General features: G+C 46.3%; 1 protein-coding gene across 1 annotated transcript in view; it reads left to right on the forward strand.

Annotated features, from left to right (window-relative positions):
- The window catches only part of LOC129857125 (ephrin-A3-like), a 176449-nt gene extending 174268 nt beyond the window's left edge, over positions 1 to 2181 (forward strand). Inside the window, exon 5 of the mRNA XM_055925075.1 lies at positions 1 to 2181. This exon is cut by the window's left edge and continues 1117 nt beyond it. The gene's annotated coding sequence lies outside the window, so the exon portion shown is untranslated.
- The last annotated feature ends 13205 nt before the right edge of the window (positions 2182 to 15386 follow it).

Here is a 15386-nt window from a genome sequence, read left to right on the forward strand (position 1 = left end):
GGTCCAGGTTTCTGAACTGGGAAGTGGGACCACTCAGTCTAATATGAGAGAGGGAGAGAGAGCTACAGTACTGTATCAGAGTAGTAATATGTGTTAATACAATGACAGCTGTAGGTTCCAGGTCAGTGGTTGTATACATTGTTATACACATGATACAACCTCTGGCTCATCATTAAACCCCCAGAGACATGTTTGTCCTTTATTCAATCATTCCTGGATAGCATTATCTCTGATCTCAGAGGTCAGAAAAGCACACAGCAATACTGTCATCGAATGCATTGCACTAGATTGTACACTGAGGACCTCTCTTCCTCTCTCCTGGAATCGGATGGAATGGGACTACATACTACAGACTCTACATGCCAAACATTTCTGTTTTATTTTACCGTACACACTAGAACTAGAATCACTCTGTGTGTGTGTGTGTGTGTGTGTGTGTGTGTGTGTGTGTGTGTGTGTGTGTGTGTGTGTGTGTGTGTGTGTGTGTGTGTGTGTGTGTGTGTGTGTGTGTGTGTGTGTGTGTGTGTGTGTGTGTGTGTGTGTGTACTGACAATACACACAGCAACATACTGTACATGTCTTAAGTTTAAGTAACTGAACAACTCAAGTGTTTCTGAACATATAGACAACAGTAAATAAACCTTTGGTTTAGGTTCTACATGCAAACCAAGTGTATCTGGGAGGACAGGAGAACAATGGGTTAAACTTGATCCTACAGTCCTCTGATTGACATGGTATTTTCCTAAAACTGGTGATTTCATGTTTCTTTGGGATCATAGAAACAATCATTTGGGTAGTTACCCATTGTATAGGTACCAGAAAGTACATTTTGTTGCCATTACATCTTAGTAAATACTAGGTAAATACTGTCTGAAAGAGGACTGTAAAATGAAGTGTTACTGAACAATGTGAACTGTACTAACCTGTTACCATGGTTCTTGGCTAACTCTTTTCACTAGGAACTGTCGCCTTGTGGGCCATGGTAACACCTTACCTTACTGCAATGTGTACAGGCAGTCTACTGTAGTAGGGCATGCATGGCTTACTGTAGTAGCTCTGAAGATGAGGATGATGAAGGTATGGATGGCCTATCGGATACAGAGCTGACGTCTGACCTATAGGGGTCAAAGAGGTCGCACGTCTTGACCCGTGTCACAGACATTCTAGAACTTTCACGCGTCGAGAATGGACTTTTCCGATGTCATGAACTCTGACGGAATGAAATGTGATGTAAGCATTTTTACAAACTTGAAGCTCAATTTCCTTGTTCTGTTTGTATTGTTGATTTTGCTGTTGTGTATGTTGGGGCGCTGGGAAGGGGTAAACGTTGGGATGACTGGACTAGAGACATGCAGTACTGTATAGGACACGGAGTTCCACTGACGTGCTTTCACATTTACAATAAGCACCATGTTGCACCTAATGTTTCCAGACCGTCACATTGGAATGATGCTGTCATTGAAACGTGGTGACGACTTGGAGGACAGTTGGCTGAGATCAATATGTATACAGTATGTATGGCTCTGGGGTGGGGGGTGAGATGGGGGTCTGGGTTCTGCTAGTGAAGTGTGTGTGGGGTGGGGGGGTAGAAGAGCTGATTAGTAACTAAGGGGAAATCACTCTTCAAATGTTGCACTTAAGAACTTAGACACGATATCAAGAGTGTGTGTGTGTGTGTGTGTGTGTGTGTGTGTGTGTGTGTGTGTGTGTGTGTGTGTGTGTGTGTGTGTGTGTGTGTTTGAGAGTGGATATGCAAGTGTTTCTACATTTCCTTATGTTCTGAAGGTGTGTGAGAGAGTGTGTATGATCGTGTGTGTGTGTGTGTGTGTGTGTGTGTGTACGTTTGTTTGAGAGAGTGAGAGCTCATTTCAGTTTCTCATTACACGTTTGTGTGAAAGAGCTGAATGTGTGTGTGTGTGTATGTTACTGTTACTGTATGTGCGCGAGTGCGTCCGTGTATTTTCCTTTGTGCGACTGTTGTCCAATGTCTACTTACAGCATGAGTGTGTGTGAGAGATTGTATTGTCTGGCAAAACAAACAAAAGCATTTAATAGTGTTGGAAACAACAATTACAATCATGTTTACCTTCGACTGGAATGAATCTCAATGAACTTGAAAATAAACTGTAAAATAAACAAACCATAACAAAGGTTATATTGATGATCAAGATAACAAAATAATCATTTTACGAGTCTTACTTTTAACAAGTGTGTCTGTGTGTTTATTGATTCTCTCTCTTCCTCTCGGAGATTTAGGCTTTTATCTCAACCTTCTCTCTGTCTATCCTTCACCTTGCAGTCACTAGCTGTCAATCTCTCTCTGTCTATCCTTCACCTTGCAGTCACTAGCTGTCAATCTCTCTCTGTCTATCCTTCACCTTGCAGTCACTAGCTGTCAATCTCTCTCTGTCTATCCTTCACCTTGCAGTCACTAGCTGTCAATCTCTCTGTCTATCCTTCACCTTGCAGTCACTAGCTGTCAATCTCTCTCTGTCTATCCTTCACCTTGCAGTCACTAGCTGTCAATCTCTCTGTCTATCCTTCACCTTGCAGTCACTAGCTGTCAATCTCTCTCTGTCCATCCTTCACCTTGCAGTCACTAGCTGTCAATCTCTCTCTCTCTCTCTCTATCCTTCACCTTGCAGTCACTAGCTGTCAATCTCTCTCTCTCTCTCTGTCTATCCTTCACCTTGCAGTCGCTAGCTGTCAATCTCTCTCTCTCTGTCTATCCTTCACCTTGCAGTCACTAGCTGTCAATCTCTCTCTCTCTCTCTGTCTATCCTTCACCTTGCAGTCACTAGCTGTCAATCTCTCTCTCTCTTTCTTATTCTACCCCTTCCTTTAGCTGCCAGTCCCTCTCTCTCTCTTTCTCATTCTATCCCTTCCTTTAGCTGTCAGTCCCTCTCTCTCTCTTTCTCATTCTATCCCTTCCTTTAGCTGTCAGTCCCTCTCTCTCTCTTCTCATTCTATCCCTTCCTTTAGCTGTCAGTCCCTCTATCTCTTTCTCATTCTATCCCCTCCTTTAGCTGCCAGTCCCTCTCTCTCTCTCTCTTTCTCATTCTATCCCTTCCTTTAGCTGTCAGTCCCTCTCTCTCTCTTTCTCATTCTATCCCTTCCTTTAGCTGTCAGTTCCTTTCTCTCTCTTTCTCATTCTATCCCTTCCTTTAGCTGCCAGTCCCTCTCTCTCTCTTTCTCATTCTATCCCTTCCTTTAGCTGCCAGTCCCTCTCTCTCTTTCTCATTCTATCCCTTCCTTTAGCTGCCAGTCCCTTTCTCATTCTATCCCTTCCTTTAGCTGCCAGTCCCTCTCTCTCTCTTTCTCATTCTATCCCTTCCTTTAGCTGTCAGTCCCTCTCTCTCTCTTTCTCATTCTATCCCTTCCTTTAGCTGCCAGTCCCTCTCTCTCTCTTTCTCATTCTATCCCTTCCTTTAGCTGTCAATCTCCCTCTCTCTTTCACGCTCTTTCAAGTTCCTAATCAGCAGCTGATCTCTCTCTGTTTAATATACTAATCTGAGAAGAAAGGAGAAGGAGAGCGAGTGACAGAGAGAGAGAGAGAGATGTGTACCTGGCTGGTATGTGCAGGTCTGTAGATAGGCCTAATGATGTTTCATACTTTACATATGATGAGATTTTCCATATCAAAGTTGTCTGCCACGGTTTTCATTCTATTACCATACCTTTACATGGTCCGATTTCAAGAGATAAGCAGTTGAATCATACCCCTAATTTACATAACAATGGAATATAATTTCTGCCTGGTGTCTGCTGTGGTACTGAGGGACTGGTGTGCACAGTCACCAGCAGGGACAGTATTCAACAGGATGACAGAGGTTAGGGGTCAGAGGTCAGGGATTGATGTTTGAATGTAGCAGGTGGAATAAAGGAAGATAGACAGAGAGATAGCCACACACATATTCACCTGTTTAAATAGCAGATGTAGTATATGATTAGCAGTCTGATGGAATGGGGTTGAATAAAATACAACAATCTGCATTTCATGATAGACAGATACAATAGCCAGAGACAAGAGGATGTCCCGTTATAGGACTCATTAGCAAGTTTCTCCACCACAAGAAAGATGAATGTTGGTTCATTATAGGCCTAATGATAGGAAACATCTTTGGGTAAGAGAGTAGGCCTGCAGGCAAATGAAGGGAAGGCTAGACTATTGTTTTCGGGCTGTCTCATCAGGAGTGACAGACATAGACACGGCAGTCTTTTTAAAGTGATTTCTTCATGATTATTCCCAAAGGCTGTTAAAATCCCCTGCATCAATCTAAGTAACATAATAAAAACATCCCCATTAGGATCTGTCAGTTTAAGCCAGAGATATCTGTTTTGTCAGGGGCTGCGTCTCAATCCACCACATTCTGCGTTGGAAGGTGGCCAAGCTACAGGGGCGTTTGTCAGGCCATGAGACATCCCGAAAATTGGTCTTCTCACAAAAACGTAGCGTCCAACATTTTTTTGCTACAAACTAATATGACCCCTCTATGGACTGATGAGGTCATCACGTTTACTGTAGGACCCCCACAAGTCTTCCAGGACTCTGAAGGTAACCCGGTACCGCTTTAAAACATGAATGGAGGCTTGGAGGTCGGTTTGTGCCAACAAAAAGGGGTTACATATGTGTTTTGTTATATCTCCTAGATATAGGACAGACACTATATATTTGTTTACACCTACAGGGGTCCTAATATTCTACATCAAAGAGCTAAATGATCCATGGTATGACCATTTTTGTGTAAGAGATGCCCTCCTCCCCTCAAGGCTTAGACTATCAGAGGTTAATGATTTGAATCATTTCCCCACTGTGTAGGCTATAGTCAACTATGACTCCTGGTTCTGTCGGGAACAGGCGCAGCACACCGTCTGGTGAGACTGAGACACCGAGCTCAGCAGCCAGACAGGAGCAGCTGTGACTGATATCCCGCTAACAATAACCTACAGTCATTGAGTCATTCTCTGCACCTCAGATCACGGGAATTAGGCTATCATAACAACAATGCTTTGTTTCCAGACTGGCTCTTTAAGTGCGAGGCTTTTGTGGGGTGAAAATATAAATGACCGCAAATCTGGACTTTTTTAGTGTGTCTATTCAACTGATATATATGGCCTAAGCCAATTCGGTTACATAAAATACACCTATTGAAATGAAACTCCTCTCTCTCTCGGGTAATACCTTTACGTCACATCTAGGAGAGTGAACTCTTATGGAAGTCCGGGGCTAAATAGGGAACACTCTGATAAAAGTAATTACATTTGGCCACCATTGAACCAGGCCCCTCAGGGGAGAGGAATCAGAAGTGAGCTTAGCCTCTTTCTCCATATTGATACGGTGCCATCAAAGTCTAAAGCAGGAAGGACTAAAGCTTTCAGCAGAATGAGATTGTGTAATGAGTTGACATTGTTCTAATTTATGGAACAATTTTCCACCAGTAGACTGCAGTCATCTAACCCATACTGCAGTAGCCATACTCTGCCTCTAGGTGTCACTGTTTGGTGACCGCCACAGAAGAGCCTCTTGTCCACATCCTTGTCCAGACTCGCTGTAATCTGTTGTCTAAATAAATAAATAACTACAACAATGGGAGTTGTGTAAGAGACGCCAGGGAGTCAGATGGATTAAAAACATGGGATTTGTTTCGTAGGTTTAGATATAATCATGATACATGTTGTGACCGTTTTGCCAGAGTCCATCCACTGGCCCAGTTGTTGCTGCCTAAAATGACTGTTTGGACTCTGAGATGGTGGACATTTTCTTTTGATGAGCTTTTGCTTGCTGAGTGTACTAAATAAAGTGTGTGTGGATGTCCATTAGTTTCTCTGTAGGCACATACCTAGGATGAGCAGCACTCTGCCAATCCTAACCTAAACCAGCAGGGTAATGGGGAGGTAAAACTGACCTTAGATCAGTGTCAAGGGGCAACTGTCTGCACCCTGTTCCATTATTATTATTAATCTAAGGCCTGTGGACAGTAAGGTCCTGGCTTTCACTATGAAACACATCTAACACAGACTTCAGAATCACACACACACACACACACACGACTGCACTGTTTGATGAGACTCATAACTAAGGGGATAAGTATCTTGTCAGAATGGGCTCCAGTGTTTCCCACTGTGATAACTGACTCTCCACGGTCTGTATCCTAAGGCCACAATGTAACGCATGACAGGACCCATTCTGAACATGTTTACAATGACGCTTGACTTGTGCAAACAGAGGACTACAAAATAAATCACTACACACTCACTCACTCACAGTCTCACAACAACTCGCAGACACACACACACACACACACACACACACACACACACACACACACACACACACACACACACACACACACACACACACACACACACACACACACACTCTCTGTTGTATTACGTGACCCAGTAACTCATACACTCACAACACTGATGATGAGTACTGTGAGTGTACTGCTGAGAGGGAAGCCCGGCCGTATGGCCTAGTACAAATAACCTGGTTATCACCACCAGGACATTAGCATCATCAGGAAGAGGTGGTTGACACGGGAGAGCGGGAGGTTGGGCCTCTTCCAGGGAGGTCAGATAACGCTGTGTCACAGGACGTCACGTTGCTGTGGGACCAGGGCAACGTCACGAGATGTCCCCTCTGACAAAATGTTCCTCCTAACCGCATGAGAGGGTAACAGACTCTGAAGTCTGACAGATTCTCCTCCGATTAGATGATTTAGGAACAGGCGTGACCGGTGCCACATAGCGTGACCGGTGCCACATAGCGTGACCGGTGCCACATAGCGTGACCGGTGTCTTGTTATCTGGTTCTGTGGTTAGAACATGCTGGCACCTGGGTGTTGATGGTCAGAGGAGAAAACGTGGAAATGATCAGATCAGATGTGATGGATTGGGTAGCAGATTTGGTTGAATAAGACCAGAAATGAGGAACTGACCCACATACATGCGGGAGAACGTACGAAAGGCACACACATACATTCTGCCACAGGACACAGCTGATGTACCTTCCCTCACCTCGACTAACCAATCAGATCCATCCGGCCCCGCATACTAATGATATTAATATCAAATGATATGAATACCGTTTCTACGGTCACCTACTGTGAAATACCCACTCCTCCTCCATATCCAAGGTTTCAGTCATAAATGACTATTTCCGTCCCTGATAACAGTTGAAGTTATTTGTTAGTCGACTGGTCATTACAATACAGTAATATCCCATACTGATCATTCTGTCAGGAGGAGACTGTCTGTTGACAGGCCTCTACATAAGTGATGAATGACTGATGATATTAATAAGATATGAATCAGGGTTATTCTCATTGAGGAGCAGCATGCCACAATGCTTGCATCAGACTGTATCTGTCACTCATGCTCAGTCAAAATACTACATATACTTACAAAAACACACATCTGTCTATCTCTTTCGCTATCTCTCCCTCTCGCTCTCTCTCTCTCTCTCTTTCTCTCTGTTTCTCCCTCAGATCTGTGTTTGCGTGTTCTTCCGGCCCTCTCCTCTACCACATGGTTTCTCCTTCCTCTATGTTTAGACTAATCCTCTATGTGTGATGCTGCATCTGTACAGCACCCAACAGATGGAGTTTATATATAGACACACTCTACAACACACACGCATGAACCTACTGTACACTGACAAACCCTAATGTACACACATACACACAGACTCACACCCACACACTAAGGAAACGCACAGCAACACACTACTGTATAACACACTGAGTGTGTGTGTGTGTGTGTGTGTGTGTGTGTGTGTGTGTGTGTGTGTGTGTGTGTGTGTGTGTGTGTGGGTGTGTGTGTGTGTGTGTGTGTGTGTGTGTGTGTGTGTGTGTGTGTGTGTGTGTGTGTGTGTGTGTGTGTGTGTGTGTGTGTGTGTGCACGAGCGTGCGTGTGCGTGTGTGTGTGTGTGTGTGGTCTCCTGGGGCACGTACTCATGTCAAACTGAGTATAAGTAGATTGGTGTAATTGATTAATCAGGCCAATGTAAAGTCTTAACTGTCACTGAAAATCTCCTGTCCTCCTCTTCGACAGGTCACACAGTGGAACCTGTCCTCCCCTTAGACAGGTCAAACAGTAGAACCTCTCCTCCCCTTAGACAGGTCAAACAGTGGAACCTGTCCTCCCCTTAGACAGGTCAAACAGTAGAACCTCTCCTCCCCTTAGACAGGTCAAACAGTAGAACCTGTCCTCCTCTTCGACAGGTCACACAGTGGAACCTGTCCTCCCCTTAGACAGGTCAAACAGTGGAACCTGTCCTCCTCTTAGACAGGTCAAACAGTGGAACCTGTCTTCCCCTTATACAGGTCAAACAGTGGAACCTGTCCTCCTCTTCGACAGGTCAAACAGTGGAACCTGTCCTCCCCTTAGACAGGTCAAACAGTGGAACCTGTCCTTCCCTTAGACAGGTCAAACAGTGGAACCTGTCCTCCCCTTAGACAGGTCAAACAGTGGAACCTGTCCTCCCCTTAGACAGGTCAGACAGTGGAACCTGTCCTTCCCTTAGACAGGTCAAACAGTAGAACCTGTCCTCCCCTTAGACAGGTCAAACAGTGGAACCTGTCCTCCCCTTAGACAGGTCAAACAGCAGAACCTGTCCTCCCCTAAGACAGGTCAAACAGTGGAACCTGTCCTTCCCTTAAACAGGTCAAACAGTAGAACCTCTCCTCCCCTAAGACAGGTCAAACAGTGGAACCTGTCCTCCTCTTAGACAGGTCAAACAGTGGAACCTGTCTTCCCCTTATACAGGTCAAACAGTGGAACCTGTCCTCCCCTTAGACAGGTCAAACAGTGGAACCTGTCTTCCCCTTATACAGGTCAAACAGTGGAACCTGTCCTCCTCTTCGACAGGTCAAACAGTGGAACCTGTCCTCCCCTTAGACAGGTCAAACAGTGGAACCTGTCCTTCCCTTAGACAGGTCAAACAGTGGAACCTGTCCTCCCCTTAGACAGGTCAAACAGTGGAACCTGTCCTCCCCTTAGACAGGTCAGACAGTGGAACCTGTCCTTCCCTTAGACAGGTCAAACAGTAGAACCTGTCCTCCCCTTAGACAGGTCAAACAGTGGAACCTGTCCTCCCCTTAGACAGGTCAAACAGCAGAACCTGTCCTCCCCTAAGACAGGTCAAACAGTGGAACCTGTCCTTCCCTTAAACAGGTCAAACAGTAGAACCTCTCCTCCCCTAAGACAGGTCAAACAGTGGAACCTGTCCTCCTCTTAGACAGGTCAAACAGTGGAACCTGTCTTCCCCTTATACAGGTCAAACAGTGGAACCTGTCCTCCCCTTAGACAGGTTATACAGTGGAACCTGTCCTCCCCTTAGACAGGTCGAACAGTGGAACCTGTCCTTCCCTGAGACAGGTCAAACAGTGGAACCTGTCCTCCCCTTAGAAAGGTCAAACAGTAGAACCTCTCCTCCCCTAAAACAGGTCAAAGAGTAGAACCTGTCCTCTCTTAGACAGGTCAAACAGTGGAACCTGTCCTTCCCTTAGACAGGTCAAACAGTAGAACCTGTCCTTCTCTTAGATAGGTCAAACAGTGGAACCTGTCCTCCCCTAAGACAGGTCAGACAGTAGTACCTGTCCTTCCCTTAGACAGGTCAAACAGTAGAATATGTCCTTCCCTTAGACAGGTCAAACAGTGGAACCTGTCCTCCCCTTAGACAGGTCAAACAGTAGAACCTCTCCTCCCCTTAGACAGGTCAAACAGTGGAACCTGTCCTCCTCTTAGACAGGTCAAAGAGTAGAACCTGTCCTTCCCTTATACAGGTCAAACAGTGGAACCTGTACTCCCCTTAGACAGGTCAAACAGTAGAACCTGTCCTTCCCTTAGACAGTAGAACCTGTCCTCCCCTTAGACAGGTCAAACAGTAGAACATGTCCTTCCCTTAGACAGGTCAAACAGTGGAACCTTTCCTCCCCTAAGACAGGTCAGACAGTAGGACCTGTCCTTCCCTTAGACAGGTCAAACAGTAGAACCTGTCCTTCCCTTAGACAGGTCAAACAGTGGAACCTGTCCTTCCCGTAGACAGGCAAACAGTGTAACCTGTCCTCCCCTAAGACAGGTCAAACAGTGGAACATGTCCTTCCCTTAAAAAGGTCAAACATTAGAACCTCTCCTCCCCTTAGACAGGTCAAACAGTGGAACCTGTCCTCCTCTTAGACAGGTCAAACAGTAGAACCTGTCCTCCCCATAGACAGGTCAAACAGTTGAACCTGTCCTTCCCTTAGACAGGTCAAACATTGGAACCTGTCCTCCCCTTAGACAGGTCAAACAGTTGAACCTGTCCTTCCCTTAGACAGGTCAAACATTGGAACCTGTCCTCCCCTTAGACAGGTCAAGCAGTTGAACCTGTCCTTCCCTTAGACAGGTCAAACAGTTGAACCTGTCCTTCCCTTAGACAGGTCAAACAGTGGAACCTGTCCTCCCCTTACATAGGTCAAACAGTAGAACCTGTCCTACCCTTATACAGGTCAACCAGTGGAACCTGTCCTCCCCTTAGACAGGTTATAAAGTGGAACCTGTCCTCCCCTTAGACAGGTCAAACAGTGGAACCTGTCCTTCCCTTAGACAGGTCAAAGAGTAGAACCTGTCCTCCCCTTAGACAGGTGAAACAGGTGGAACCTGTCCTCCCCTTAGACAGGTCAAACAGTGGAACCTGTCTCCCCTTAGACAGGTGAAACAGTGGAACCTGTCCTCCCCTTAGACAGGTCAAAGAGTAGAAGCCTGTCCTCCCCTTAGACAGGTCAAACAGTAGAACCTGTCCTCCCCTTAGACAGGTCAAACAGTGGAACCTGTCCTCCCCTTAGACAGGTCAAACAGCTGAGACAGCTCAAACAGTAGAACCTGTCCTCCCCTTAGACAGGTCAAACAGTGGAACCTGATCCCCCCCTTAGACAGGTCAAACAGTAGAACCTGTCCTCCCCTTAGACAGGTCAAACAGTGGAACCTGTCCTCCCCTTAGACAGGTCAAACAGTAGAAACTGTCCTCCCCTTAGACAGGTCAAACAGTAGAACATGTCCTTCCCTTAGACAGGTCAAACAGTGGAACCTGTCCCCCCCTTAGACAGGTCAAACAGTAGAACCTGTCCTCCCCTTAGACAGGTCAAACAGTGGAACCTGTCCTCCCCTAAGACAGGTCAGACAGTAGAACCTGTCCTCCCCTTAGACAGGTCAGACAGTGGAACCTGTCCTTCCCTTAGACAGGTCAAACAGTGGAACATGTCCTCCCCTTAGACAGGTCAGGGAGTAGAACCTGTCCTTCCCTTAGACAGGTCAGACAGTAGAACCTGTCCTCCCCTTAGACAGGTGAAAGAGTAGAACCTGTCCTCCCCTTAGACAGGTCAAACCGTGGAACCTGTCTTACCATTAGACAAGCAAAACAGTAGAACCTGTCCTACCCTTAGACAGGTCAAACAGTAGAACCTGTCCTCCCCTTAGACAGGTCAAACAGTGGAACCTGTCCTCCATTACATATTTACATTTAAGTCATTTAGCAGACGCTCTTATCCAGAGCGACTTACAAATTGGGACCTGTCCTCCCCTTAGACAGGTCAAGCAGTAGAACCTTTCTTCCCCTTAGACAGGTCAAACAGTAGAACATGTCCTCCCCTTAGACAGGTCAAACAGTAGAACCTGTCCTCCCCTTAGACAGGTCAAACAGTAGAACCTGTCCTCCCCTTAGACAGGTCAAACAGTAGAACCTGTCCTACCCTTAGACAGGTCAAACAGTAGAACCTGTCCTCCCCTTAGACAGGTCAAACAGTAGAACCTGTCCTACCCTTAGACAGGTCAAACAGTAGAACCTGTCCTCCCCTTAGACAGGTCAAACAGTAGAACCTGTCCTACCCTTAGACAGGTCAAACAGTAGAACCTGTCCTCCCCTTAGACAGGTCAAACAGTAGAACCTGTCCTCCCCTTAGACAGATCAAACAGTAGAACCTGTCCTCCCCTTAGACAGGTCAAACAGTAGAACCTGTCCTCCCCTTAGACAGAGTCAAACAGTAGAACCTGTCCTCCCCTTAGACAGGTCAAACAGTAGAACCTGTCCTCCCCTTAGACAGGTCAAACAGTAGAACCTGTCCTCCCCTTAGACAGGTCAAACAGTAGAACCTGTCCTCCCCTTAGACAGGTCAAACCGTGGAACCTGTCTTACCATTAGACAAGCAAAACAGTAGAACCTGTCCTACCCTTAGACAGGTCAAACAGTAGAACCTGTCCTCCCCTTAGACAGGTCAAACAGTGGAACCTGTCCTCCATTACATATTTACATTTAAGTCATTTAGCAGACGCTCTTATCCAGAGCGACTTACAAATTGGGACCTGTCGTCCCCTTAGACAGGTCAAGCAGTAGGACCTTTCTTCCCCTTAGACAGGTCAAACAGTAGAACCTGTCCTACCCTTAGACAAGTCAAACAGTAGAACCTGTCCTCCCCTTAGACAGGTCAAACAGTAGAACCTGTCCTCCCCTTAGACAGGTCAAACAGTAGAACCTGTCCTCCCCTTAGACAGGTCAAACAGTAGAACCTGTCCTACCCTTAGACAGGTCAAACAGTAGAACCTGTCCTCCCCTTAGACAGGTCAAAAGGTGGAACCTGTCCTCCCCTTACACAGGTCAAACAGTGGAACCTGTCCTCCCCGTACACAGATCAAACCGTGGAACCTGTCTTGCCCTTAGACAGGTCACACAGTAGAACCTGTCTTCCCCTTAGACAGGTCAAACAGTAGAACCTGTCTTCCCCTTAGACAGGTCAAACAGTATAACCTGTCTTCCCCTTAGACAGGTCAAACAGTAGAACCTGTCCTCCCCTTAGACAGGTCAAACAGTGGAACCTGTCCTCCCCTTAGACAAGTCAAACAGTGGAACCTGTCCTCCCCTTAGACAAGTCAAACAGTAGAACCTGTCTTCCTCTTAGACAGATCAAACAGTAGAACCTGTCCTACCCTTAGACAAGTCAAACAGTAGAACCTGTCCTACCATTAGACAGGTCAAACAGTAGAACCTGTCCTCCCCTTAGACAGGTCAAACAGTGGTACCTGTCCTCCCCTTAGACAGGTCAATCAGTAGAACTGTTCTTCCCCTTAGACAGATCAAACAGAAGAACATGTCCTCCCCTTAGACAGGTCAAACAGTAGAACCTGTCTTCCCCTTAGACAGGTCAAAAAGTAGAACCTGTCATCCCCTTAGACAGGTCAAACAGTGGAACCTGTCTCCACTTAGACAGGTCAAACAGTAGAACCTGTCCTCCCCTTAGACAGATCAAACAGTAGATCCTGTCCTCCCCATAGACAGATCAAACAGTAGATCCTGTCCTCCCCTTAGACAGGTCAAACAGTAGAACCTGTCCTCCCCTTAGACAGGTCAAACAGTAGAACCTGTCCTCCCCTTAGACAGGTCAAACAGTAGAACCTGTCCTCCCCTTAGACAGGTCAAACCGTGGAACCTGTCTTACCATTAGACAAGCAAAACAGTAGAACCTGTCCTACCCTTAGACAGGTCAAACAGTAGAACCTGTCCTCCCCTTAGACAGGTCAAACAGTGGAACCTGTCCTCCATTACATATTTACATTTAAGTCATTTAGCAGACGCTCTTATCCAGAGCGACTTACAAATTGGGACCTGTCCTCCCCTTAGACAGGTCAAGCAGTAGAACCTTTCTTCCCCTTAGACAGGTCAAACAGTAGAACATGTCCTCCCCTTAGACAGGTCAAACAGTAGAACCTGTCCTCCCCTTAGACAGGTCAAACAGTAGAACCTGTCCTCCCCTTAGACAGGTCAAACAGTAGAACCTGTCCTACCCTTAGACAAGTCAAACAGTAGAACCTGTCCTCCACTTAGACAGGTCAAACAGTAGAACCTGTCCTACCCTTAGACAAGTCAAACAGTAGAACCTGTCCTCCACTTAGACAGGTCAAACAGTAGAACCTGTCCTACCCTTAGACAAGTCAAACAGTAGAACCTGTCCTCCACTTAGACAGGTCAAACAGTAGAACCTGTCCTCCCCTTAGACAGATCAAACAGTAGATCCTGTCCTCCCCTTAGACAGGTCAAACAGTAGAACCTGTCCTCCCCTTAGACAGATCAAACAGTAGATCCTGTCCTCCCCTTAGACAGGTCAAACAGTAGAACCTGTCCTCCCCTTAGACAGGTCAAACAGTAGAACCTGTCCTCCCCTTAGACAGGTCAAACAGTAGAACCTGTCCTCCCCTTAGACAGGTCAAACCGTGGAACCTGTCTTACCATTAGACAAGCAAAACAGTAGAACCTGTCCTACCCTTAGACAGGTCAAACAGTAGAACCTGTCCTCCCCTTAGACAGGTCAAACAGTGGAACCTGTCCTCCATTACATATTTACATTTAAGTCATTTAGCAGACGCTCTTATCCAGAGCGACTTACAAATTGGGACCTGTCCTCCCCTTAGACAGGTTAAGCAGTAGGACCTTTCTTCCCCTTAGACAGGTCAAACAGTAGAACCTGTCCTACCCTTAGACAAGTCAAACAGTAGAACCTGTCCTCCCCTTAGACAGGTCAAACAGTAGAACCTGTCCTCCCCTTAGACAGGTCAAACAGTAGAACCTGTCCTCCCCTTAGACAGGTCAAACAGTAGAACCTGTCCTACCCTTAGACAAGTCAAACAGTAGAACCTGTCCTCCCCTTAGACAGGTCAAACAGTAGAACCTGTCCTCCCCTTAGACAGGTCAAACAGTGGAACCTGTCCTCCCCTTAGACAGGTCAAACAGTGGAACCTGTCCTCCCCCTAGACAGGTCAAACAGTAGAACCTGTCCTCCCCTTAGACAGGTCAAACAGTAGAACCTGTCCTCCCCTTAGACAGGTCAAAAGGTGGAACCTGTCCTCCCCTTACACAGGTCAAACAGTGGAACCTGTCCTCCCCGTACACAGATCAAACCGTGGAACCTGTCTTGCCCTTAGACAGGTCAAAAGGTAGAACCTGTCTTCCCCTTAGACAGGTCAAACAGTAGAACCTGTCTTCCCCTTAGACAGGTCAAACAGTATAACCTGTCTTCCCCTTAGACAGGTCAAACAGTGGAACCTGTCCTCCCCTTAGACAAGTCAAACAGTGGAACCTGTCCTCCCCTTAGACAAGTCAAACAGTAGAACCTGTCTTCCTCTTAGACAGATCAAACAGTAGAACCTGTCCTACCCTTAGACAGGTCAAACAGTGGTACCTGTCCTCCCCTTAGACATGTCAATCAGTAGAACCGTTCTTCCCCTTAGACAGATCAAACAGAAGAACATGTCCTCCCCTTAGACAGGTCAAACAGTAGAACCTGTCTTCCCCTTAGACAGGTCAAAAAGTAGAACCTGTCATCCCCTTAGACAGGTCAAACAGTGGAACCTGTCTC

Source organism: Salvelinus fontinalis, chromosome 6 (assembly GCF_029448725.1).
Source record: "Salvelinus fontinalis isolate EN_2023a chromosome 6, ASM2944872v1, whole genome shotgun sequence".
In the NCBI taxonomy this organism is placed as follows: Eukaryota; Metazoa; Chordata; class Actinopteri; order Salmoniformes; family Salmonidae; genus Salvelinus; species Salvelinus fontinalis.